General features: G+C 44.6%; 1 long non-coding RNA gene and 1 pseudogene across 1 annotated transcript; both read right to left on the minus strand.

Moving 5' to 3' along the window:
* Nucleotides 1-10,738: 10,738 nt before the first annotated feature.
* Nucleotides 10,739-10,847, minus strand: LOC121017404 (uncharacterized; annotated as a pseudogene).
* Nucleotides 10,848-21,902: 11,055 nt separating this feature from the next.
* On the minus strand, nucleotides 21,903-23,329 carry LOC121017374 (uncharacterized). Its single transcript, XR_005784735.1, has 2 exons — nucleotides 23,045-23,329; nucleotides 21,903-22,041 (listed from the first exon to the last, which is right to left on the minus strand). It is a non-coding gene; the product is annotated as an uncharacterized LOC121017374 (long non-coding RNA).
* Between the last annotated feature and the right edge of the window lie 837 nt (nucleotides 23,330-24,166).

Genomic DNA, 24,166 nt, shown 5'->3' on the forward strand with positions numbered 1-24,166 from the left:
TTTGGTGGCTCCCTAGAATAATAAATCTGCAGGTGGGATGTGTCCTGCTGGGACCAACTTTACTCCCCCAATACCTCCTGCTGATGCCATTCTCTCTCCACTTCTCACCTCTACATTGTGTGTGGGGAATACGTGAATAGCAACAGTGCATTAAGGGAGAGGAGCCCCTCAAATACCCAAAGGAAAACACTTTCTTGTAAATATTGGAAATGTGATAGAATTGTCAACATTACGCGAAACCAATTGCATCAGTTGTGGAATGCAAGTCCTGATTCTGTTTGTTTTGCGCCAGTGTAAAACAATTGGCAATGTCATCAAGAAGGGAAGTAAAAGCAAAGGAATCTGGACCAAAGTCACCAGAATCCTGGGTTTTTGGAGAAAACATTCAGGATCAAGTTTACAAGCATGAGTCAGAACCACGGACAGAGACAGAGCTTGTTACCCACACTCCTCTCTTCTCTCTGCTTAATGATGCTGTGCCTATTGGCTAGGGTCAGGTCCTCTAACTGGCAGGCCTCCTTCTCCTGACCCCTGCCTTCCCTTTGCCCTAGCTGGGGCATCTCCGGAGAGCTCTGAACAGCTGGCACTGTCCTGGCACATTTACAGGATGAACTTGCTACTTTTCAAAGCTCAGGCCTCCGACACGGAGGGCATCTGGGCTGCTCAGGCCTCCTCCCCACAGGGTAGGTGACCTTCTTCTTTGATGAAGGAGCAGGTGGGTTGGTTTGGCTCTAGTGAGGATTTTTGCTGTGACAGGTGGCCTAGAGCGATTGGACAGGAACTCTCTCCCTTCCCCCACATCCAGGAGACTCTGGCTGCAGGGTAGAAGGAGAAAAATTAAAACTACAGTTGATTATGAAACTAGGGCCATAAAACCACAGGCTACAGAAATGCAACAGCTACAACCATAAATATAGAGCCCATTCGTTCCTACACATTAAGTAGGAACACTTATGTACAGGTAACAGAGAACAACTCCTGTGCTTCTGTTTGTGGCAATGACTGGCCCGTTACAGAGTTCTTGTGGCTGCTTACTGGTGGATGGACAAAGAAGTCTGGGATGGGGTAGGTCAGTGTATATAAAACTGTGGCCAGTTTTGACTTTCATGACCAAAGAAGCCCCCAAGAAGCACGAGCCCAGTGTTCAGGTCAGATTGGTAATGCTCACTTTGGGATATAGGAAGCAGGATGTTGTTTGGTGTTTTTTTTCTAATCATCACTTGTATTAAGTTTTGCTCTGTGGTATGCAATGAAACCATCTCTTCCATCTTTTGATTAAATCTTCAGTAAAATTGGCTTCATTTGCTAAGGTTTTATGATGTACTTGGATCATTTGTTGGGGTCTTGGCTAAAGTGCTAGGCCCTCCTTAAGGGTGGATGCAAATTGCCAACAGAGGATATTCCTGGGACTCTCAAACTGGTTTCCGTTTCTAGATAATTTAAAAATTGTTCAGTGTAAAGCAGAAACAGAAAGATCTTTTGTCTTGAAACACAATGAATAATGAAAGTCCTGTTGTGTTTTGTGAACTATCATCAAATGTGATACTGCTTTTCCGTAGGACTGGAGGCAGGTTATTTTTCCTCCTAGTCCTTCTGTTTTTCCTGGCTCCAGCCTCATCAGTAGAGTACCTCTCTCTGCTAACTCCAAAGACAATGCCAGCCTGGGCTCTTCCAATTGCCCAGGCTCAGCTTGCCACATGGAAGCAGAATGTTTTGAAGTATTCCTTGGATTTTCTTCCCCCAGCCACCCAGTTTTTATTCAGTGAGTCACAGCCACTGTCAACACTCAGAACTCAGCTCTAGGTCTGGTCTTTGAGCTTAGGCTCCTCTCTTTCCATCTACTAAGGGTTTCTATGGCCTCCCCTTATCTGTCAGGGTCACAAGGCAAAAGGTGGATTTGTAGAGTAAAGATCTTTTTGTTCCCAAAAGTCTAGAAAAGGCAAAGAGGTGCAGCTGACAGCTATCCAGAAATGTCTCTAACAACAAGTGACACGTTCTAATCTCTAAATTTAACAAACAGTTGTTGGACAAAATTTTGTTGAGCATCTGGTATGCCAGGCTCTGGACACAAGGGGTGTAAAGTGAATTAGATACAATCCTTTCCTTCAAAGAGTTCCCAGGATGGTAGGGGAGTTGTGAAGGTAACAAATAAATGATAATATAGTAAGGGAAGTGAAAAATAAAATTATCGTCATGTCATTATCTGGGGGCTAATTAATGCATTGCCTGTGGATAAAATACTTTAGAAACTGGGATGTGATTCATTCCCCCAAAGAGACACATAAGAGGTGATTAGTGTATATTGAGATCTCTTTTGCGAAGGGAGAATATCTGTGATTCCATGTTAGAGGATCCTATGTGAGCCTCTACCTGTGCCCCAACTGGAACAGCCCACCTCAACTTCTTCATCCCCACTCCAAGCTTTCTGATCCTAAGGTTAACTCCTTTCTGCATATACATGCATTACCCCCTGCCCAAATTCCAAGTCCCTTTGGAGAAGTGAGTACCTCTGGGTCCAGTGCCCCTTACCCACAGTGATCTGACAACATGTGATGGACAGTTGATGACACTTTTGTTTTATTTGTGACTCAGGTATGTCTGTGGCTTCTTTCCATGCCCCTGGGTCCCATTACTCTATTTAACTGAAATTTAGCCATTTATGCAAGCAGCAAAAGAATCCTGAGGAAGAAGTGAGCATCTTTTGCTGGAAGACTTCCGGCAGTCTTTCTGAAGGAGGGGAGATGTCTGATATGGGACTTTGAAAGATGTAGAGATATATAATTATCTTGGTTTCACCTGTATGAGTGTTGTAGGATGTAGAGGCTAGTGTGGAGTAGGTAGCTGACTTACTCTGTTCCATTTCCCTATGTCTACTCTGGGGAGGCCCTTGGCCAAGCTTATGCCATAAAGGACCCTGAACATCCTTCAACTGTCAGAAAGGACTGCAACCCAAAATTCTGGAAGTTGGCTCTTGTTTGCATTTTTTCAGAATCAGGAAATGTCATACCCTTCCCAGTTCTGCTCTCTCCTGCAAAAGTCATTTCAGTGATCTATACTTCCAGGAATAATCTTAATACATTCACAGAACTTTATAGTTTATGAGGCTTTCCACTTGGGTGTAATCAAAGCCTTGTAGTACGGACAAGTTGGGAAAGATTGTCAGTTTCATTTTATAGACAAAGAGCTTGGGCCTCAGAGAGATTGAATTAGGTGGCAGAGCTGGGTCCAGAACGCAGGTTTCCTGACTCCTAGGCAGGACCTTTTAGTTCTACCAGACTTGAAGCTCTACCTCAGCCTAACCTGAATTCCTATTGCTGAACGTTGACTCTCATTTCTTCATTCTTGGTCTTTGAAAGGTTCCACAAGGGGGATCCCCACCTGATTTGAAATCTCCTGGGCTTAGTCCATATTTCCTGAATAATAGTGATAGCTAGCATTTATTAAATGCCATTTGCAGGCATTGTTCTAAATTCTTGGATATGTTATAGTCACACAACTCTATGAGGTAGGTACTATTATTATCCCCAGTTGACAGATGGGGGAAATTGAAGCACAGAGACATTAACTATCTTACCTGAAGTCTCACAGGTGGCAAATGGCAGCCTAGGCAGCCTGCTCCAGAGTCTGTACTGTTAACCACTGCACTATGCTGTCTCTGTGGTGTGGTGTGGTGACTTTGGATGAGTCACTTGACCCCTGTGGGACTCAGTTTCCTTCATTGACAAATAACAATAATAACTCACACTCATGGTAATTTTCAGTTTACAAAGTGCTTTGTCAGGTGCCATCTCATCTGATCCTCACAAATGACAGTGAAGATGATAATCTTGACTTTGCGGAGGAGAAAACCCATGGCTCCAGGGTCTGGCCAAGGTTACATAGCTAGTATGCACTGAAGTAAGACCTGGAACCCAAGACTTGGTGGTTTTGTTATGCGTGTCTTGGACTAAATGCTATACAAGAGTCTTGTCAGCCCATATCTTTTCTGTGCTGGGAAATTAAGAATCTGGGGTGGTCTAGTCGATTTGGGTTGTTACAGTAAATTTCCAAAGATCAGGATGACTTATAAACAACAGAAATTTATTTCTCACAGTTTTGGAGGCTGGATGTCTGAGCTTGGTTGGGTTCTGGTGAGACCCCCCCCTTGGGGTTGTAGACACAACCCCTATGTGTTGTGTCCTCACATAGTGGAAAGAGGGTGAGGGAGATCTCTTGCACCTCCTTGATAAGAGCAGTAATCTCATTCATGAGGGTTCGACCCTCATGACTTAATCACATCCCAAAGACCCCACCTCCTAATACCATTAGGCTGGAGTTTAGGATTTCAACATAGGAATTTATTTATCTATTTATTTATTTGCTTACTTAATTTTTAAAAAATGTTTACTTATTTTTGAGAGTGGAGGAGGGGCAGAGAGAGGGGAGACACAGAATCCGAAGCAGGCTCCAGGCTCTGAGCTGTCAGCACAGAGCCTGACACGGGGCTTAAACTCAAGAACCGTGAGATCATGACCTGAGCCGAAGTCAGATGCTTAACTGACTGAGCCACCCAGGTGCCCCTCAACATATGAATCTGGGGGGGGGGGACACAAATACTCAGTCCATAACAGGGGTAATAGTGAGCTCTTTGCTTGGGGCCAGCCCACGCTGGTGGTACAGATAACAGCTCCTTTGTACACAGCACTCAGACATCTGAAGCTACCCTTTGCAATCCCTCTCCAATCACAAGGTTTAATAGGGGCCTCCCACAGACCATCCTCCCAGTAAAAGCTAGCTTTAGAAAACTGCCGTGAAACCACCTCTCGACCTTCTCTTCCTCAGCCTGAGAAGCCTCCTCTTCCTTGCCCTTTCATTTTTTTTCAGACATCAACCCTGGGGATGGCCAGGAATCATCTCTGAGCTGAGGCTTTGTCCCCAGAGAGGCAAAGGGAAAAAGGGCAAAAATATAAAATAAAGATTATACAGAAGAATTACCCTGCATGTTTCTCCCATCTTCCTCATCTCCCCGTGTAAATTACCCTATTATTCTGCTCCCTTAGGACTCCTGATCGTCCTTATTTCTTCTTTTGAGCTAAAGTCATTCATGCAGTAAATTAGTTCTTTGCTTTGAAACAGCTCTGATTGTAGCAGTTGCCACCACCAGTAGCAGCACCACGTCCCCCGGACAGTTTCCAAAAAAAAAAAAAAAAAAAAAAAGGAGAAAAAAGAAATAAAGAAAAAACCCTCAACAACCCTCCCTTCCTCCCACTCTATTCACATGTAGGGAAAGACACGGAGTGCCCATTTCCTGGGAAATGTTTTCTTCGAAAGGCAAGTAGGTGTTGAGAAGGAATCCAGATGGAGTCCTGAGAAATAACTCAGATTGGACATGGCCTGAAAACTTCCACTCTGCTGTCTCCTCTCGAAAACCAAACCTTGGTTTACCTTGGGTCACTGGGGAAGCAGTATAATAATATAAAGGTTAAAGACCCAGGTGTTGACGTCAGATACTCTTGGATTGAGTCCTGGATCCTGCCACTGTCTAGCTGTGTGACTTTGGGTAAATGTCCCAAAAGACCTTCAAATATGCAAGTTTTCTCTAAACATTTTCTACGTATTCATTTTATTTTTTATATCTGACTATCCATCAGGTATTTATTTAGTGCCCACTATGTGCCAGTTTCTATTGTAGAAGCTGGGGATTCAGCAGTAAACAAAACACATAAAAATACCTGCTTTCATGCAGCTGAGACTCTAGTGGGTTAATTCCAATGTCTGAGGTCAAATGATTTGCAAGTAATTTCTCTCATTCTGTGGGTTGTCTTTTCAATTGTTTGATAATTCCTTTTGATGCCAGTACCACACTCTTGATTACTATGGCTTTGTAGTAAGTTTTGATATTGGGGAAAAGTGACTCTGACTTTGTTATTGTTTATCAAGATTGTTTGAGCTATTTAGGGTCCCCTTATAACTCCACATGAATTTGATGTTTGGCTTCTCCATTTCAGAAATAAAAGGCTATTGGAATTTTGATAAGGATTGCATTGAATCTGTGGATCACTTTGGGTAGTATAGGCATCTTAACAATATGGTCTTCCTACCTATGAATGTGAGCTGTGCTTTGTTGGGGAGAAAAATTTTTCTCTACCCTTTGAGGTTCTTTTGACTGGTCTAAGACTTATATTGACATAGATTACAGGGGGAAATCAAGTTTAATCATGCACCTATGGGAGCTCCATAAAAATATGAGACCTCTAGGCAGTCAGACAGTTGAGGCTTATATACCATCTAGAGCTAAGGAGAAGGGGGTAGGGGTCTGGGACTTCAAAGGGAAGGAAGACAATTCACAGGAGGTTGAAAAAGAGTAAAGGTTTGGTAAACAAATATTTGCTGGGCCATGCAGAAACAATGGGACACAGAGGAATTTTAACATTACTCTGTTGGGTTTCTTTCTGTCTACGACACCTAGTTCATATTATACTGTAGTCATCTATGGTGATCGTTCCCTTCCAGGAACAGGTCCTCTGTCTAAATTCTTTTAGATAGGCAGTTAGTGGGGAGGCAATAAAGAAAAACTTCTGAGTCTTCTATTTCTTAAAAATAATCAGCCTAAAATAATCCACATGCCAAGAGATGCATTTTGGGGTGGTAAATTTTGCTCCCTGAAGTTTCCGTTTCATTAGGTTTTCTTTGATTTCTTTTGGCAATCTTGTGGTCTTCAGTATATGAGTCTTTTGTGCCCCTGGTTAAGTTTATTCCTAAATATTTTAACATTTTAGACGCTATAATGAATGATTTTGTTCCCTTAACTTCCCTTTCTGTATTGCAGGTGTATAGAAACACAACTGATCTTATACCCTACAACTCTGCTGAATTGATTGCTCTAGCAGTTTCTTGTGAATTATTTGGGGTTTTGTACATATGGGATCATGTCATCTATGAACAAAAGTAGTTTTACCCCATGCTTTCCAATGTAGAAGCCTTTTATTTCTTTTTCTTGTCTAATTGTTCTAGTAACACAATGTTAAATAGCAGTGGTGAATGTAAGTATCTTTATCTGCTCCAACATTTGTCTTTTGAGTTTCCTTGCTGCTTATTACTTGTTGCCCTAGTTTCAGTAAATTTGGGGGATGGATGGGATTATACATATTTCTCTTACTTATGTTGACCCCAGAAATGCACTTAAGTCTGTTTTTGCAGGAGCTAGTTATTTTGTAGTGAAAGACCTTTCAGGTTATTTTGTTTACTATCACTGGAAGAAGCACAGGGTGACACTTTGAAAAACTTTGGCATAGAAAATGGGAGATTAGTTCTCATGGCCTGGCTCAATGTCTCTCTCTCCATGTCACCCAGAATAATAAAAACAAACTGTATTATCATGTTAGAAGCCGAGTCCCAAAGAAAATCTGGAAAGTAATCAAACTTATAGGGGTCAGAGGTTGGGGGAACCTCTAGGGAAACTGGCATGAAGGATGGGAGATGAGTAGATCTTGTATCCCATAGAGTAACCAAGTGTGTTCCATTTCTCAGCCAGGTGTCTAGCGTCCAATCATGCAACCCCTTGAAAAAGTGTCATGAGTTGCTAGGGAACCTTCCCTTGAGAACATGAATCATACTTTAAAGCTGTGCATCTGTGTGCTCATGAGGGTGGGAGAGAGAGAGGGAGGGAGAGAGAGAGAGAGAGGGAGAGAATGAGATAAGGGGGAGATATACTAGTTGTTTCATGGGGTTCTCTAAAGAAGAGAAGCAGAGAAAACACTCCTGCTCTTCCCCCTCTCTCTTTTCCTGTCTGTTCTTCCTGGAGCCTCAGCACCCTCCCCCTTTCTCTGGATATCTGGGTACACCCCACCCTTAGTTCCCGTGAGCCCAGGTGTGTGAAGGAGGATGTGCTTCCACCTGCCCAATGAGCTGTTGAGCATTGTGACCTGCTGCCAATGCCTGGGGGTGACGTTGCCCAGCTACAGTTGCTGAGGGAACCTCAAGTTAGGATTTCTTCACTTTAGGGCGTGTAAAGTCTCAATCACTACAGTGAATTCATGTTGCTTTTCCCTAGCTAGATGTAAAAGAGTGCCAGCTTCTGGGATGATTGAAGTTAGAGCATTCCTGCTTGGAAACTGTCAGTAACTCCTCTCTCACTCTCTGCTGAGTGCACTCAACCTGCACAGCTCAAATGGGAATCATGGGAGAAACACAGGAAACAATTGACAGCTCTCTGAAAGGCCCCTGTCAAATGGCAGATACATCCAGGGCAGACTTCTGATGGTGGAGTTAGTCTCCATCCTAACAGAGTTCCCAAACTGACGGAAGAGCTAACTTCTAGCCTGAGGAAGCTCACGGTGTGATGGGGAAGACCCAGGTCTTATTTAAAGTAAGTACTTAGGGGCGCCTGGGTGGCGCAGTCGGTTAAGCGTCCGACTTCAGCCAGGTCACGATCTCGCGGTCCGTGAGTTCCAGCCCCGCGTCGGGCTCTGGGCTGATGGCTCAGAGCCTGGAGCCTGTTTCCGATTCTGTGTCTCCCTCTCTCTCTGCCCCTCGCCCGTTCATGCTCTGTCTCTCTCTGTCCCCAAAATAAATAAACGTTGAAAAAAAAATTAAAAAATAAATAAAGTAAGTACTTAGGGGGGGCACCTGGGTGGCTCAGTTGGTTGAGCGTCTGACTTCAGCTCAGGTCATGATCTCGTGGTCCGTGAGTTCGAGCCCCGTGGCAGGCTCTGTGCTGACAGCTCAGGGCCTGGAGCCTGCTTAGGGTTCCCTCTCACCCCTCTCTCTCTGCCCCTCCCCCACTCATGCTCTGTCTCTCTCTCTCTCTCTCTCTCTCTGTCAAAAATAAATAAACATTAAAAAAATCAAAGTAAGTGCTTAGGGGCACCTGTGTGGCTCAGTTGGTTAAGCGTCTGACTCTTGGTTTCGGCTCAGGTCATGATTTGGTGGTTGTGAGATCAAGCCCCGCGTCAGGCTCTGTACTAACGGTGCAGAGCCTACTTGGGATTCTCTCTCTCCCTCTTTCTCTGCCACTCTCTCTGTCTCTCTCTCAAAATAAACTTAAAAAAATAAAGTAAGCATTTAGTCTGTTGGGGGATACCTAGTCCCTGTCCTGGGATAATCTCCGGTCTCCTGTGGGGAGGACACTCTCTCATGGGGAGATGGAAAATATAATGTCACCATGCTGTCCCTCAGATGTCCTATTGGATAGGTGTGATCAGGCAGACTGGGTGTGACTGTTGAAAAAGAATGGCTGGGACACAGGCTGACTGACTTTCTGACACACAAGGGCTATAGAAACCTAGCTGAACCCTTCTTTCACCCAGGAAATTCTGACCACTCCTTCCTGGTTTCACCTCAAGGCTATTGTGAGATTTTTCCATTCTTGACCAGCTTTGCATCCCATCTTTTGACTCCCCTTTCCCCAAAGGTTTATTGTGAAATTTTAAACATGAAAAGAATTGTGAGTACTCACAATTGGCTACGCAGCAGGTAGACTCTTCAAATGTGAACATTTTGCTCTATCTCCTTCTTCAAACATCTATCCATATATCTATCCTTCAATACATCTTATTTTTGGTATATTTTTAAACAAGATGTAGATCATCAGTATACCTCACTTCAAATACTTCAGCATGCATATCATTAAGCAGAATTCAATATTTGCTTGTGGTTTGTGTGTGTGTGTGTGTGTTGGGGTGTTAAGTTTATATCAGTGAAATGATAAAATGCACAGAGTATAAGTATATTCTTCCAGGAGATTTGACAAATGCTTACACATGTGTAACCCAAATCCCTATCAAGATATGGAACATTTCTATCATGTAGGAAGTCTGTTCATGCCCATTTCCAGTCAATCACTGTTCTCATCTCGCAGAAGCAATCAGTTTTCATTTTTAGAGAGACCTTTTTAGAATTTCATGTGAATGGAACCGACTAGTATCATCATGTTTTGGGGATCCATCCATTTTGTTGCATGTGTTAGTGCTGTGTTCCTTTTGTATCACCCATTAACGGTTAGAATTTGTTTATCCATTTTTCCCATTACATGGAGTTGTTTCTAGTTAGGGGCTACCGCGAATGAAACTGCTAGGGATGTTCTTGTACAAGTATTTTTGTGGATGTATGTTTTCTTCTCTTTTAGGTGAATACCTAGAAGTGGAGTTACTGGGTCATAGGGTAGGCATACATTTAGTTCATCCACCTTATTTTGAAATGTCTGTTCAATTCTCTTGCCCTTATCTTTATCGGGTTGTTTGTGCTTTTATTCTTGTGTTTTAGTTCCTTGTATATATTCCTTTCATGGAAATGTTTTACAAATATTTCCTCGTAGTCTGTGACTTGTCATCATCTTCTTTCTTGGGTAGTAAGTAGGATTTATTGGTAGGCCTAAGGATGGGCAGTGCAGAAGCTCTCAGGAGAGCAGAGCTCACCATTTGCCCTGGGGAACCTCAATTAGGGATGTATCTGACCCCACAGCCATCCAGGATAAACTGTTTTTCAGCCATCATGTCTTCAAATTCATCTGTATTAAACTTGGTAAAGCCCCACTTCTTGGAGATGTGGACCACCTGGCCACCAGGGAACTTGAACTTGGCACTATGGAGGGCTTCAATCACATGCTTCTTGTTCTGCAACTTGGCGTGGAAGGACATGACAAGTTGGCCAATGTGGACCATGACCACTGTGCCCTGGGACTTTCCAAAGACACTCTGAATACGGTCTGGAGCCTAGACTGGGGACAGCATGAGTCCAGACATGCATGTTCACTGGAAAGTGTGGTCTCTAAGGTCCCTTAGGACAACCCATACAAGCAACAGACTGCATATATTACTGAGGAAGCCACTGTTTGCAGCCATTGCACACCATTATTTTCTTAACTGTAGTTTTGATGGGCAGAAGTTTTTAATTTTTATAAAATCTGGATGACAATTATTTTTTCTTCTATTGTTTGCCTCCTACCTAAGAAACCTGTGCCCATCTGCAGATCATGAAGATATTCTCTTAAGTTTTATTCTAGAAACTTGATAATTTTAGCTTTTAGATTCAGATCTATAATTCATCTCAAATTAAATTTTGTGTATTTGCTAGATAAGAATGAGTGTTCATGTTTCTCCATATTGAGAGCCAGTTTTTCCAGCCATACCTGTTAAAAGATTGCTTTATTCATAGGATTGCTTGGTTCCTCATTGTTTCTGGGCTCTCTATTCTGTTCCATTGAACTATATGTGTCTCTATATACTTCCATACTGTTTTGAAGATAGCATACCAGCTTTATTGCAAGCCTTGAAATTAGGTAATGTTAAGTTCTCTAACTTTGTTTTCCTTTGTCAAGATTGCCTTGGATATTCTAGGTCCTTTACATTTCCACATAAATTTTAGAATAAGCCCATCATTTTCTACAAATGAAGTCTGCTGGGGGTGTCTGGGTGACTCAGTCACTTGAACATTGACTCTTGATCTCAGGGGCTGTGAATTCAAGCCCTACATTGGGCCCTGGGCTGAGTGTGGAGCTTACTTAGAAACAAACAAATAAACAAAAACAAACAAACAAAAACAAAGCCTGCTGGAAACTGGGATTGGGATTGTGTTGTATCTGTAGATCAAATTGGAAAGAATTGACATTTGAACAATATTGAGTCTTTGCCTACAAAAACAAAAATGTCTTCCTTAACTTATCTCAGCATCTTTTAAGCCGTCTCCAGGGTATAGTTCTTGTACATCTTTTGTTAAATCCATTCCTAAGTATTTTTTATGCTTTTTGGCCTTATTGTAAATGAGGTTTTTTTTAAATTTCTTTTTCCAATGGTTTGCTGCTAGTATATGGGAATGTAGTTGATTTGTGAGTGCTGTTCTTTTATCTTGTGACTTTGCGACGTTCATTTACTTGTTCTAGTTGCTATTTTGTAGGTTACTTAGGATTTTTCACATAAAAACTCATGTCATCTGTGCATAAAGTTTTAGTTCTTTCTTTCTGATCTCTGTGCCTTTTATTCCTTTATTTTGCCTAATTAAGCAATTTGGTTCCTGGCCAAAACCTCCAACAAAATATTAAATAAATGTAGTGAGACTGGACATCCTTGTTTTGTTCCAAATCTTAGGGAGAATGTGTATTAAAAATCATACTAAATATGACGTTAGCTGTAGGCTTTTCATAGATGTACTTTATCAGGTTAAAGGAATTCCTTCTTTTCCTAATTTGCTCAGATTAAAAAAAAATGATGAACAGGTGTTGGAATTTATAAAAACAGTCATGGTTTTTCTTCTTTATTCTGTTAATGTAGTGAATTACATTAATGAGTTGGAGTGTTCAAATAATCTTGCATTCCTAGGATAAACCTCTTTGGTCATGATGTATATTTTTGTGTCTTGCTGGTTTTATTTGCTAACAATTTGTTAAGGATCTATGTTCATGGGGGATATTGGTTTGTCTTTTCTTCTTTTTTGTAATGTTTTTGTCAGGATTTAGTATCAGGGTTAATCTGGCATTGTAAAATGCCAAGTTGGGCATGTTCATCTTCCTCTATTTTCTGAGTTTATAGAGGGTTGATATTATTTCTTTCTTAAATGTTTGATCAAATTCATAGTGAAACCATCATGATGGAGTTTTCCTTGTGGGCAAGTTTTTGATAACAAATTAACTTTATTTAATAGATATAAGGCTATTTAGATTTTTCTATTTTATCTCCTGTCATTTTTAGTAACTTTCATTTTTCAAGGAACGTGTTTGAACTAATGCTCTCGCCTCTGACTTTTCTGGAAGGTCAAGGGTGGACCTCCTAGGCCAGTCAGTTCCCCCTCCCTATTTCAACATGCCTCTACCTTCTCTTTCTTCCTTCCCTCCTACCTTAAAGGAAGAATTGTCCTTGATTCTTCCCATTTGAGCTCTCTTCTGACATCAAACCCATGGGTCTTGAACTCCCATTAGGGTTCCAACGCCCCCAACACAACATTCGTCTTGATCCTTCCCTCTTTCTGTATTATGGCCCACACTACTGTCCATGCCGTGGTATCTTTAGGCATCTCTAGCCTCAGCTCTGGATCTGATAGTCCCAAGTATCAGACCAACTTATAAGTCTAGAGTATGTCATGTTTCACTCACTGGTATTTTTCTCATGCTGTCCCTCCATATGGAGTATGTTTTCCCTCAAAGTTTTCCTGGAGGACGTTGACACGGTTCTTGAGTAACTTCCTCCTTGAAATCTAGTGAAATCAATCACCTCCTTGTCCTGCAGTCTAATTGGACTGACATTGTGGGTAAAAGCATCTGTTATACTTCGCTGCCTGCCTTGGTTGATGTCTTTGCTTCCCCTACTGATACCATAAAGTCCCTGGGGGGCAGGAACCATGTCTGTTCATATTTATATTCTTAGTGCCTGACACCATTTAGGCTCAACATACGTTTGTTGACTGAATATAGAACCATTTTGTGAAGATCAGGGTTTCCATGTGGAACCACCCACCCTTTTCTCCATCAATCCCTTCCTCTCCTGTTCTCTCGGTTCTCCTCCCTTTCCTAAAAGTGTGAAGTCACCAGTGAGTCCTTGCTCTTCTCCGTTATTTACCAACATCTGCTCTGCTGGGTCCTTTTCTCTTTCTTCCTTTCAGTCTCTGTGGTCTCCACTAAAATTCGAAGCAGAATTTACATTACTCCTGAATGACACATCTCTAAATCTATCTCTTGGCCTTTCCCCTTGCCCCACTCCAATCCGTCCTTCCTACCGCGCAATGATTAATTTCATTAAAACATAGCAGGAAAAATGGGACTACATCAAAATAAAAAGCTTCTGCACAGCAAAGGAAACCATCAACAAAACAAAAAGACAGCCTACTGAATGGGAGAAGATATTTGCAAATGACATATCTGATAAAGTGTTAGTATTCAGAATATCTACAGAACATCTAACTCTCAACACTGAAAAAAAACCAGAGAAGTCAATAAAAATGGACAGAAGACATGGACAGACGTTTCTCCAAAGAAGACACTAGAGGTGGCCAATAGACACATGAAAAGATGCTCAACATCGCTTGTCATCAGGGAAATACAAATCAAAACCACAGTGGGATACCACCTCACACCTGTCAGAATGGCTAAACTAAAAAGAAGACACAAGAAACAACAAGTGTTGGTGAGGATGTGGAGAAAAAGGAACCCTCGTGCACGGCTGGTGGGAATGCAAACTGGTGCAGCCACTGTGGCAAACAGTATGGAGGTTCCTCAAAAAATTAAAAATAGAATTACCATATGACCCAGTAATTCCACTACTGGGTATTTAACTGAAGGATATGAAAACACCAGTTTGAAAGGATATGTGCACCCCTGTTTATTGAAGCATTATTTACAATAGTCAAATTATGGAAGCAGCCCAAATGCCCACTGGTAGATGAATGGACACACACACACACACACACAATGGAATATTTCTCAGCTGTAAAAAAAGAATGAAATCTTGCCATTTGCAACAACACGGACAGATCTAGAAGGTATAACACTAAGTAAAACAAGTCAGTCACAGAAAGACAAGTACCAGATGATTTCACTCATATGTGGAATTTAAGAAACAAAACAAATGAACAAAGAAAAAAGGAGACAAACCCAGAAACAGCCTCTCAACTACAGAGAAAAAAATTGATGGTTACCAGAGTGGGGGCGGGGCGGGGGGGGGGGGGCAATGGGTAAAACAGGTGGACGGGGTTAAGAGCACACTTATTGTGATGAGCGCTGAGTAATGTATGAAATTGTTGAATCACTCTATTGTACACCTGAAACTAATATAACACTGTGTGTTGACTGTACTGGAATTTAAAAGAATATATCTATCTATCAGGAAAAATGACAGATACATGATAGATAGATAGATAGGTGATAGATGATAGATAGATAGATATCAGGAAAAAGCTTCCCTTGTTCTTCACCACTCCCAGGACAAACCATAGCTACATTGATTGAGTACCACTGCTTTCCAGGTGCTGCATAAATGTTAGCTTAGCGTTACTTTTTAGGGGCGCGTATTAGTGTCCTGGTAAGGATAGGAAAACTGAGGCTTTAGAACCGTAACTTGCTCAAGGTCACTCAAGTACTAGGAGGAAACGGACCTGGGTCTCTGCCTTCCCCGGGGAAGCTGGAGTCTTGTTTCCCAATTCTCTTCTCCCTCATCTTCAGGCAAAGATGCCTAGAGCGTAAGCCCTGACAGGTTTTCTTTTTTTGTGACGCAAGGGCTGGCTTACGCTTTGATTGCCAAGAGATCTACTCCAAAGACTGTGACCTCACTATCTGGAATAAACACTTAGCTGGCCACAGACTGGGTAAAGACCCAGGCCACTTCCTCTAGCTGAGGCTCCTTTGTTTTAGAGATCCTAGCTCATTTTGATAACTCACCATTTGAGCCACTTGTCTTTTCTCTTTCTTGTGCTTTTTTTTTTCTTAATTGTCAATGTTTATTTATTTTTGAGAGAAAGACAGAGCATGAGTGGGGGGGGGCAGAGAGAGAGAGAGGGATACACAGAATCTGAAGCAGGCTCCAGGCTCTGAGCTGTCAGCACAGAGCCCGATGAGGGGCTTGAATGCACAAACCAGAGATCATGACCTGAGCCAAAGTTGGACACTTAATTGAGCCACCCAGGCACCCCCCTTCCCTGTGCTTTAAATTCCCATCTGTATATTTTATTGATTTAGTTTTAAAATTTTTTAAATGTTTTATCTAATTTTGAGAGAGTGAGAGAGTGCGAGCGGGGAGGGGCAGGGAGAGAGGGAGACACAGAATCTGAAGCAGGCTCCAGGCTCCGGGCTGTCAGCACAGAGCCTGACGCAGGGCTTGAACTCACAAACCATTAGGTCATGACCTGAGTCAAAGTCGGACATCTAACTGACTGAGCCACCCAGGTGCCCCATATTTATTTATTTTATTATTATTTTTTTAATGTTAATTTACTTTTGAGAGAGTGCAAGCGTGGATGGGGGCAGAGAGGGGGACAGAAGATCCGAAGCAGCCTCTGTGCTGACAGGTAGACAGCAGCAAGCCTGATATGGGGCTCCAACTTACTAACGGCAAGATCATGACCTGAGCTGAAGTTAGACGCTTGACCGACTGAGCCACCCAGGTGCCCCCACCTTTATATTTTAAATTTACCAATAAAGAGTGAGCCTGAGACACCCGTGGCCTCCAACCTTGACCCCAATAAAAACAGAAGCCCCATCCAGATGGGCTCTGTCTCCACCGGTGACCTCGCTGTGTGGCGCCAGGTGTGCTGTGTAATTTCCAGGTCTTGTAAGTAATAAACCTTTATTTTTTAAAAGTTTCCTGACAATTGTTGCTGAAGGGTGGTAGTTGAAATCGTAACAAGAACCACAAGGGCCAATCCAGTCATAATGTTGGTTTGGAAAGGGGAGATGTCTGTGGGAAGCTCACCAGGGCCCAGGTGAGTTGCTTCTGGGCATTTCTAGCCCATTCCATTACCACTTCTGGGTTGAGACCTCACACACACACAAAGTAAATTAAATAAAAAGGCCCTGTAGAGAATGTAGAGAAACTCTGGGGCCTATCCTTGTGTATCCTTCACTGTCTTCCAGAAAGGCCATGTGCTGCCACCCTGGGTCTTTGCCTTCACTGGCCCCCTTTCCAGAATGCTTCCATCCCCGCCCCCACCCCCATGTCTGGATACTTGCCAGATTCCTGCCCCTCCTTCCAGCCTCATGCAACTCTCACTTCTTCCAGGAAGCATGACTGGTTTTATCATCTGGGATACCATGACCCTTTGATCGTTTCTTCCTGAAGGTGCTGCTTATCTAAACTCAGTGTAAGCTCTTCAAGGGCAGGTCCTCTGCATCCTTCCAGCTAGCCTAGGGCAGCAAATACCGCAGGTTCTCACAAATGCTTCTTGTCGATGTGGGTTTCCCATTCACCTCATGTCTGGCTCATTCACTCCTTTGATCTTTGTCCCCCCCCCCCCCCAGCTTTACTGAGATTTAATCAACATAGAATATTGTGCACGTTTAAGGTGTATAATGTGAAGATTTGATACATGTATATATTCCGAAGAGGTCACCACAGTAGAGTTAGTAAACACCTGGATAACCTCACATAGTTATTTCCTTTTCATGGTGAGAACATTTAAGATCCACTCTTGGGGCACCTGAGTGGCTCAGTTAGTTAAGTGTCTGACTCTTGGTTTTGGCTCAGTTCATAATCTCATGGTTCGTGGGATCGAGCCCTGAGTCGGGCTCTGTGCTGACAGCACGGAGTCTGCTTACATTCTCTCTTTCTCTCTCTCTCTGCCCCTCTCCCACTTACGCTCCTGCTCTTTCTCTTAAAACGAAATAAATGAACATCAAAAAAAAAAAAAAAGATCTACCCTTTTTGCAACTTTCAAGTACAGTACAGTATAGTACAGTCTCATTAATTATGGTCACCATGCTGTACATTATGTCCCCAGAACTTAGTCTCCTTGTAACGGGAAGTTTGTGCCCTTGACTGGCATGTCCCCATTTCCCCCCCTCCCAGCCCCTGGCAATCATCATTCCACAATCTGTTTCTACAAATTTGGGCTTTTAAAAATTCCACACGTAAGTGATATCATCGTCTTTCTCTGACTCATTTAACTTAGGATAATGTCCTCAAATGCCATCCATGTTGCCACAAGAGTTCCTTCTTTTTTATGGCTGAGTAATGTTCCATTGTGTACATATACTACACCTCCTTTATCCATTCACCCATTGGTGGACACTTACGTCGTTTCCATGTCTTGGCTTACTGTGAATAATGCTTCAGTGACCATGGGAGTACAAATATCTCTTCAAGATTCTGACTTCATTTTCTTTGGCTATATACCCACAAGTGGGATTGCTGGATCGTAGGGTGGCCTTACTCTTAATTTTGTGAGAAACCTCCCTACTGGTTTCCATAATGGCCGCACCGATTCATACTCCCACCAACAGTGTACAAAGGTTCCCTTTTCTACACATCCTTGCCAGCGTTTGTTTTGTCTTGTCTTTCCCCACCACCCCAGCTTTATTGATGTGTAAATGACAAAATTGTAAGATATTTAAAGTGTGCGCGTAATGACTTGATATACATATTCATTGTGAAGGGATTTCCCCCATCAAGTTAAGTAACACATCCATCACCTCACCTAGACACTATGCTAAGTGAAGTAAGTCCAAATACTGTATGCTCTCATTCGTGTGTGGAATCTAAAATAAAAAGTCAGACTCCTAGAAATAAAGAGTAAAAAGGTGGTTGGCAGAGACTGACGGGGGGGGGGGGGCAGAAATAGAAAGAGGCTGGTAGAAGTTATAAGATCCATAAGGTCTGAGGATCTAATGTATAACATGGGGACTACAGTTGATAACACTGTGTTGTGTAATTGAAACTTGCTAACAGTAGAATTTAAATGTTTTCTCCCTCCCAACAACGAAAAAAATAAAATCCCCAACAACAACAAAAAAATCCCACTTTGATCTTGGATAAGTCCTAACAAGAACCAGTCACTGGGGAGGTAAGCTAGAGCTGAGGCTGAGGCTGGTGATGGTCATGACAGTGACAGTGACGTTAGCACATGGCTACTGGACCCTTGCTTTGTGCTAGGTTCTGTTCCAAACACTTTACATGGATTATAGAATTCAACCCTCACAATATGCCCATGAGGTAAGAGCTATTATTAGCCTCATTTTACAGACGAAGAAACTGAGGCGCAGAGATTATTTATTTATTTTTTAATGTGTATTTTTGAGAGGGCACAAGTGGGGGAGGGGTAGATAGAGGGGGCAACAGAGGATCCAAGGCAGGCTCTGTGCTGACAGTAGTGAGCCCGATGTGGGGAACTCACAACTCACGAACCTCGAGATCGTGACCTGAGCCGAAGTCAGGCACTCAACTGACTGAGCCACCCCAGGCGCCCTCAGAGATTTTTTTTTTTTTTGTAAGGAAATTCTCTCCATGTAGCTACATGTGTAGTGAGCGCCACTTAATGTATAGTGACGTTGAATCACAATGTCCTACAGAGATGTTGAATCACTATGTCGTACATTTGAAACTAATGTAACGTTGTGTGTCAACTATACAAAAAAAAAAAAAAAAAAAAAAAGGAATCTGCCTACGCTCACACAGTGAATGGCAGATGAGGAGCCAGGCGTCCAATCCAAACAGCTGGGGAACTTTCCATTTCTGTGTAGGTTTACTCATTATAAACTAATAATGATACCTGCCACTTACTGGGTACTTAACATGTGCAAGATATTATACTAAGCACTTCAGATGCTGTGTTTCGCTTTAATCCTTTCCCAAAAAATCCTGTAAGGCTGGTATTATGACTCACTTTTCACAGGTGAGGAAATAGATGTTCAGAGAAAATTAACTTGCTCAAGGTCACACAGCAAGTTGGATGCAGAGCTGGGACCTGAGCCCAGGTCTGTCTGACTCCAAAGTGCATGTTCGGAACCATCACATCTCGCTGCCTCTGCTATCACAAGATCTCAGAATTGGAAGAGCTGCCTTTAGAATCTCCTTACTTGATGGGGGAAGTTGTTCTGATAATTCCCAGCCCAGTCCGAATGCTCCCAGGGGTGGGGAGCTCACTGCCTCCTGGGGCAGCCCATCCGTGGTTGCACAGTGCTGATTGCCAGAGAACTCCTTTTTCCAACAAGCCCAGGAAGTCAGTCTTCCTGAGTCCGCAGAATGTCCCTTCCAGAACTGCCTGTATCTCCCCTCTTCACAACAGACTGTGTGTTCCTCTAGATTCGGGGTCAAATCTCCTGTGCCAGAGAGGGGCTGACTGGCCTAAGATTATACAGTGGGGGTGGGGAGCCAGGAAGTAGCTGGCACCCTGGGAAGAGGTGTTCTGGGTCTTTCATCTTGAGTGGTTTCTGATCTGTCTGGCTGAGTGATTGCCTAGAGCCACTCCTTTTTAACATTCATGTAGATTCCAGGCTGGGCTATTGCAGGAGTAAATCACCCGTGCCTGACTTAGCCCCCCACCCAGTCCCAGCCCCGCAGGACAAGTAGCCCCCTGGTCTCCATGGCAACAGGGCCATCTGTTTCACACAGGATCCCAGGCCAGGAGAAGTTCATTCTGTCCCGACTCTGCTAAGTTATGGATAATGCCGGAAAAAGTGGGAGAAAGAGGAGGCTTAGGGGATGGGGAGGGGGGTGCAGGCGGGCTATTGCAGTTCCTTGTGATTCCATTTAGAACAAGGCAGCCTATCAGAGCTGGCTCTAGACCTTAGAGGTCCACTGGCCCAACACCCTCACTTTATGTATGGGAAACGGACTCTAGAGAGGAAAGTGGTAGTCACACAGCACACGAGCCACAGAGCTGGGTCTAGCGGGTAGCCAATAAACATTTGCTAAATGAATGAGTCATAGAATCATAAAGAGTTGGAGGCAGCCAGCAGATTATGCCAAAATTCTCATCCAGTGCATCAAAGTGTCCAGAAATTATACTCTACGACAGACGGTCATCCAAACTGCTTGGATGCTTGAATTGTGCTCAATCACTATCTTAACCGTTTCCATTACTGGACACTTTGAATATAGAAAGGTTCTTCTACACACCGAGGGAAAGCCTGACTGCCTGTAAATTTACCCATCGGATGTGATTCTGTCCGTTTGGAGCCACGGAGATTCCAGCCCTTCATGGGTGTTGTCTTGTTTGACCAGCTTTGGGGGAAGTCTGAGAAGAGGTGATTCCCCATCTTATAAGGGCCTCCAGGGTGAAGTAATTGACCAGAGGTCCAGAACTAGTTAAGAGCCCAGGTGTCCTGGCCCTTGAGTGGGGGCAGTTGTCTTTTATCCCTTCTGGGTGTTGCCCATTCTCTTCCCAGCTAGAGAGACTCTGTTCTACAATTTGCGGGGAGCTTGCTCCTCCAAATAGTTCCCTTGTCCTTTCTCAACGCCCCGTAGTTACCTTGTAACTAGGGTTACTTGGGGAAGGGTTTGGGGGAGGGGTGGGCTGCCAGGTACAGTTCCAAAAAGGTGGTCACCTTGGCAGACAAGGACAGAGGAATGATTGTGTGGGGCAGGAGGCTGAGTCAGAGCTGGAAAGGGGGCAGCAGAAGGTGATTTGGGGACACCATCTTATTTTCTTCCTTCCCACCCATCTTAAATTCTGCCCTTACCACAATCAGAATAAGAAGCTCAGATAGGTAAGGGACCATCCTTCATGGGTCTCAGAGTGAGCTGAAGGCCTGGGGGGAGTTGGGGCGGGGGGGGGGGGGGGGGGGGGGGGGTGGGGGGCTGGGGTGGGGATTGACTCCTGGATTCCCTCTGCCTGGAGTGGGAACTTGCTTTCCGCCACAGGGGGCAGTGGTTCAGCCAATCAGCGCAGGCATGCAAATGAGCGAATCCTGAGTAGCCTTTTCCCTGGCCATTCATCAGCCGAGTCACACCCCCAGCTCTGTGATTGGTCCATCAGAAGACTGAGCTTGGGCCGTCAGGCTCAGCTATTTCCTTTAATACCTGGGCCAGTGGGTAGGGGAGGGAACCCAAGAGTAGGTCATTGGAACACGCAAGTACACACACACACACACACACACACACACAATTTCGTTTTACTTTGCAATGCATTATATCAAAATTTTATATCACGTTTGACTTCAAATAATGTAATATTAGTTGACTTTTGTTAGATGGTGGGGGGATTGGGAGAGGGTTCAGAAGAGCAGACAGGAACAAACATGGGATGGGTATGGTAGCTCTCTCTCGCCCGCCCCCCCCCCCCCCCCCCCCGCCCGCCCCTCCCCAGTTACACTTCCCCTCATTATAGGCTGACTCCTGTTTGATTGGTGTCAGACCGCTCTCCGTTGCCCCCTCCCTCAGATGTGTTCACAGAGACCTTTCCAACATTTAGCACCAAGGCCTCGGGTGTGCCCTGAGTGGGGCTCTGTGTGCACAGACCAGACATGAAGATGGATTGTTCCCCGTAATAAATATCGACTGATTCATAAATCTGGTTGCCAGATTCAATCAAAATCTCTGCCTGCGTAATCCAGGAGCCGTAAGACACCAGCTAATTTTGTGCTGGGCCGGGCCGATTCCCAGCGGAAGATGTTGTATAAAAGGCAGTTGTCTCTTAGCTCCATGCAACCTGGCGGGGGTTGGGGAGAACAAATTTTCTGGTGAGGACAGAGTGAGCCAAGGGGCAGAAGGTTCCACAGGGCAGAAGTGCCACCTCTCCTCACTCACGATCCCCTGGCCTCCTCAATTTGAACCTGTCTCTACAGCAACCACCATCAGGCTGAACCTAGGGAACGCTGAACATCTGGACAAAAAGCAGAACCAGCCAGCCCATCACCCAGATGTTTCTAAATACCTAGAGCTTTGTACAGGAAAAAAAAAAAAAAAAAAAAGAAAGAAAGAAAAGAAAAGAAAAAAAGAAAAGAAAGACAGAAACCTTGACAATGATGACTTTTCACGTTTCATCCAGATGTTGGGTGTCAGATAAATACAGTCGTGGGGGCCCTTAATCACACTTTCCTAGAACCCCCTCTTGTTGACTTGGGGTCCCACAGCCCCGTGAGGAATTTAATAGGAGAATGCAGCTGCTCTTGCCGGCACATTCCTTTTGGGTGCTTTGGGGAGGTTTCTTCTAATACCGTGGCCAGCCATGTGGCTGGCGTGGCTGGGGTTGTTTGAGGGGGAGTTAGAGGGGACCTGCCCCATCTGCTGTCCCTAATCCTTCCAGCTCTTACAACCAGTCGCCACTGACCTCCGCTCACACTCATCTCCTCATCCCCTCTGCTCTCCTCTTCTGGGCTCAGGGTCAATAATCCATACTGCTCTCCCCTCCACTGCCTATTACAGGAGGGGCTCCAAGAAACCAGCCCTGCCTTGCCCAACCCCAGGCAAGGCCGGGTTTCCTGTGCTCCTGACAGAGGAGGGGCAGGGCTGGGAGGGCACAGGAGCTGGGCTCCATCGGGCCAGGGGCTTGGGGGAGGGCCTGAGGTAGGGACAGCTGCTAAGAATGTGGGCTAGGCTGCCTGCCGGACCATCTGGGCTCTAATCTCAGCTTTGCCACCAGCTCTGCGGCCTCGGGCTCAGTTCCCTGAGCCTCAGTGGCCTCACCTGTAAGACAGGGCTAGGAACAGTACCTGCCTCACAGGACTGTTGTGGGGTGAAATCAGTCCATGCACGTAGGAGCTGGAGCGGTGGCTGGAACAGAACGTGCACTCCAGCGCTGGTGGAGATTTCCACCCTGGGCTGGATCCTTGGCATCCCACCACCAAGTATATGGAGCACCCAGAGTGTGCAGGCCACCAGTTGGTGCACGAAGGCTGCAAAGATCAGTCAGAGATAGTCCCTGTCATGCTCCTCCACGATGTCCACAACAAATACAGACAAGGGGCAGTGGGCAAATGTTCCAACTGTTTGGAGAATCAGGAAAGGTCTAATGGACAGAGAGAGAGGATGGCCTTTGGCTGGGTCACCGGGGGATGAGTAGTTATCACTGGGATGGGAGGGTACCCCGGGAGGGGACACTAGGGTGAGCAAAGGTGCAGAGGTGGGAAAGCACAGTATTTAGAGAACAGAGGACGAGAAAGGGACGGGAAAGGGAGTCGAAGCTGGGAAAGGAAAGGTGGTGCTAAATCATGGAGGGCCTTGATTATTCCGTGAGGGATTGTGCCTGATCCCGTAGGCAGTGGGGAGCCATTGAAGGATCGGTAGGAGGGGTAATCCAAGCTGTGCTGTGATGTGGTCTCCCTGGTGGAGGTGTGACAGTGGGAGGGGAGGGGGTGACGCTTGCAGAGGTGGTGGGATCTCCTCGGCCTGCGCGAGGCCACGTGGAATAGAGTGGATAGTGATGCCACGTAAAGCCAAGTGCGGGTTCCAGAGAGCTGGCACACATCATCAGGAGGAGGGTCTGGGCAATGGGGCGGGACGCACCCTGTCTCTCTTGGCACTTACTCATTTTCCCTCTTAGGAAGGGGAGCAGCGGCCTCCCTCAGGAAGTAGATGGCGGAATTTGGAACAAACCCCTCACGAATCCACAGAATGCTAGAGCTGGAGACCGTTGGAGAGATCACCTGGTCTCTTTAGGTCTTTATGACCTCCTCCCTTTATGCCACAGGTGCCAGAATGAGGTCTGCAGGGGGTGGAGAGCCATCCCATTGCCACCTTGCTGGTCAGGGGCAGAGAGGGAGGAGACCCCCGCCCTCCACTGCTCCCGCCCCAGCGCAGCCACTTCAATCCACTTAAAACTGAGTCAGTCCCTC

The sequence above is a fragment of the Herpailurus yagouaroundi genome, unplaced genomic scaffold (genome assembly GCF_014898765.1).
Source record: "Herpailurus yagouaroundi ecotype Mexico unplaced genomic scaffold, PumYag 215, whole genome shotgun sequence".
Taxonomy (NCBI): domain Eukaryota; kingdom Metazoa; phylum Chordata; class Mammalia; order Carnivora; family Felidae; genus Herpailurus; species Herpailurus yagouaroundi.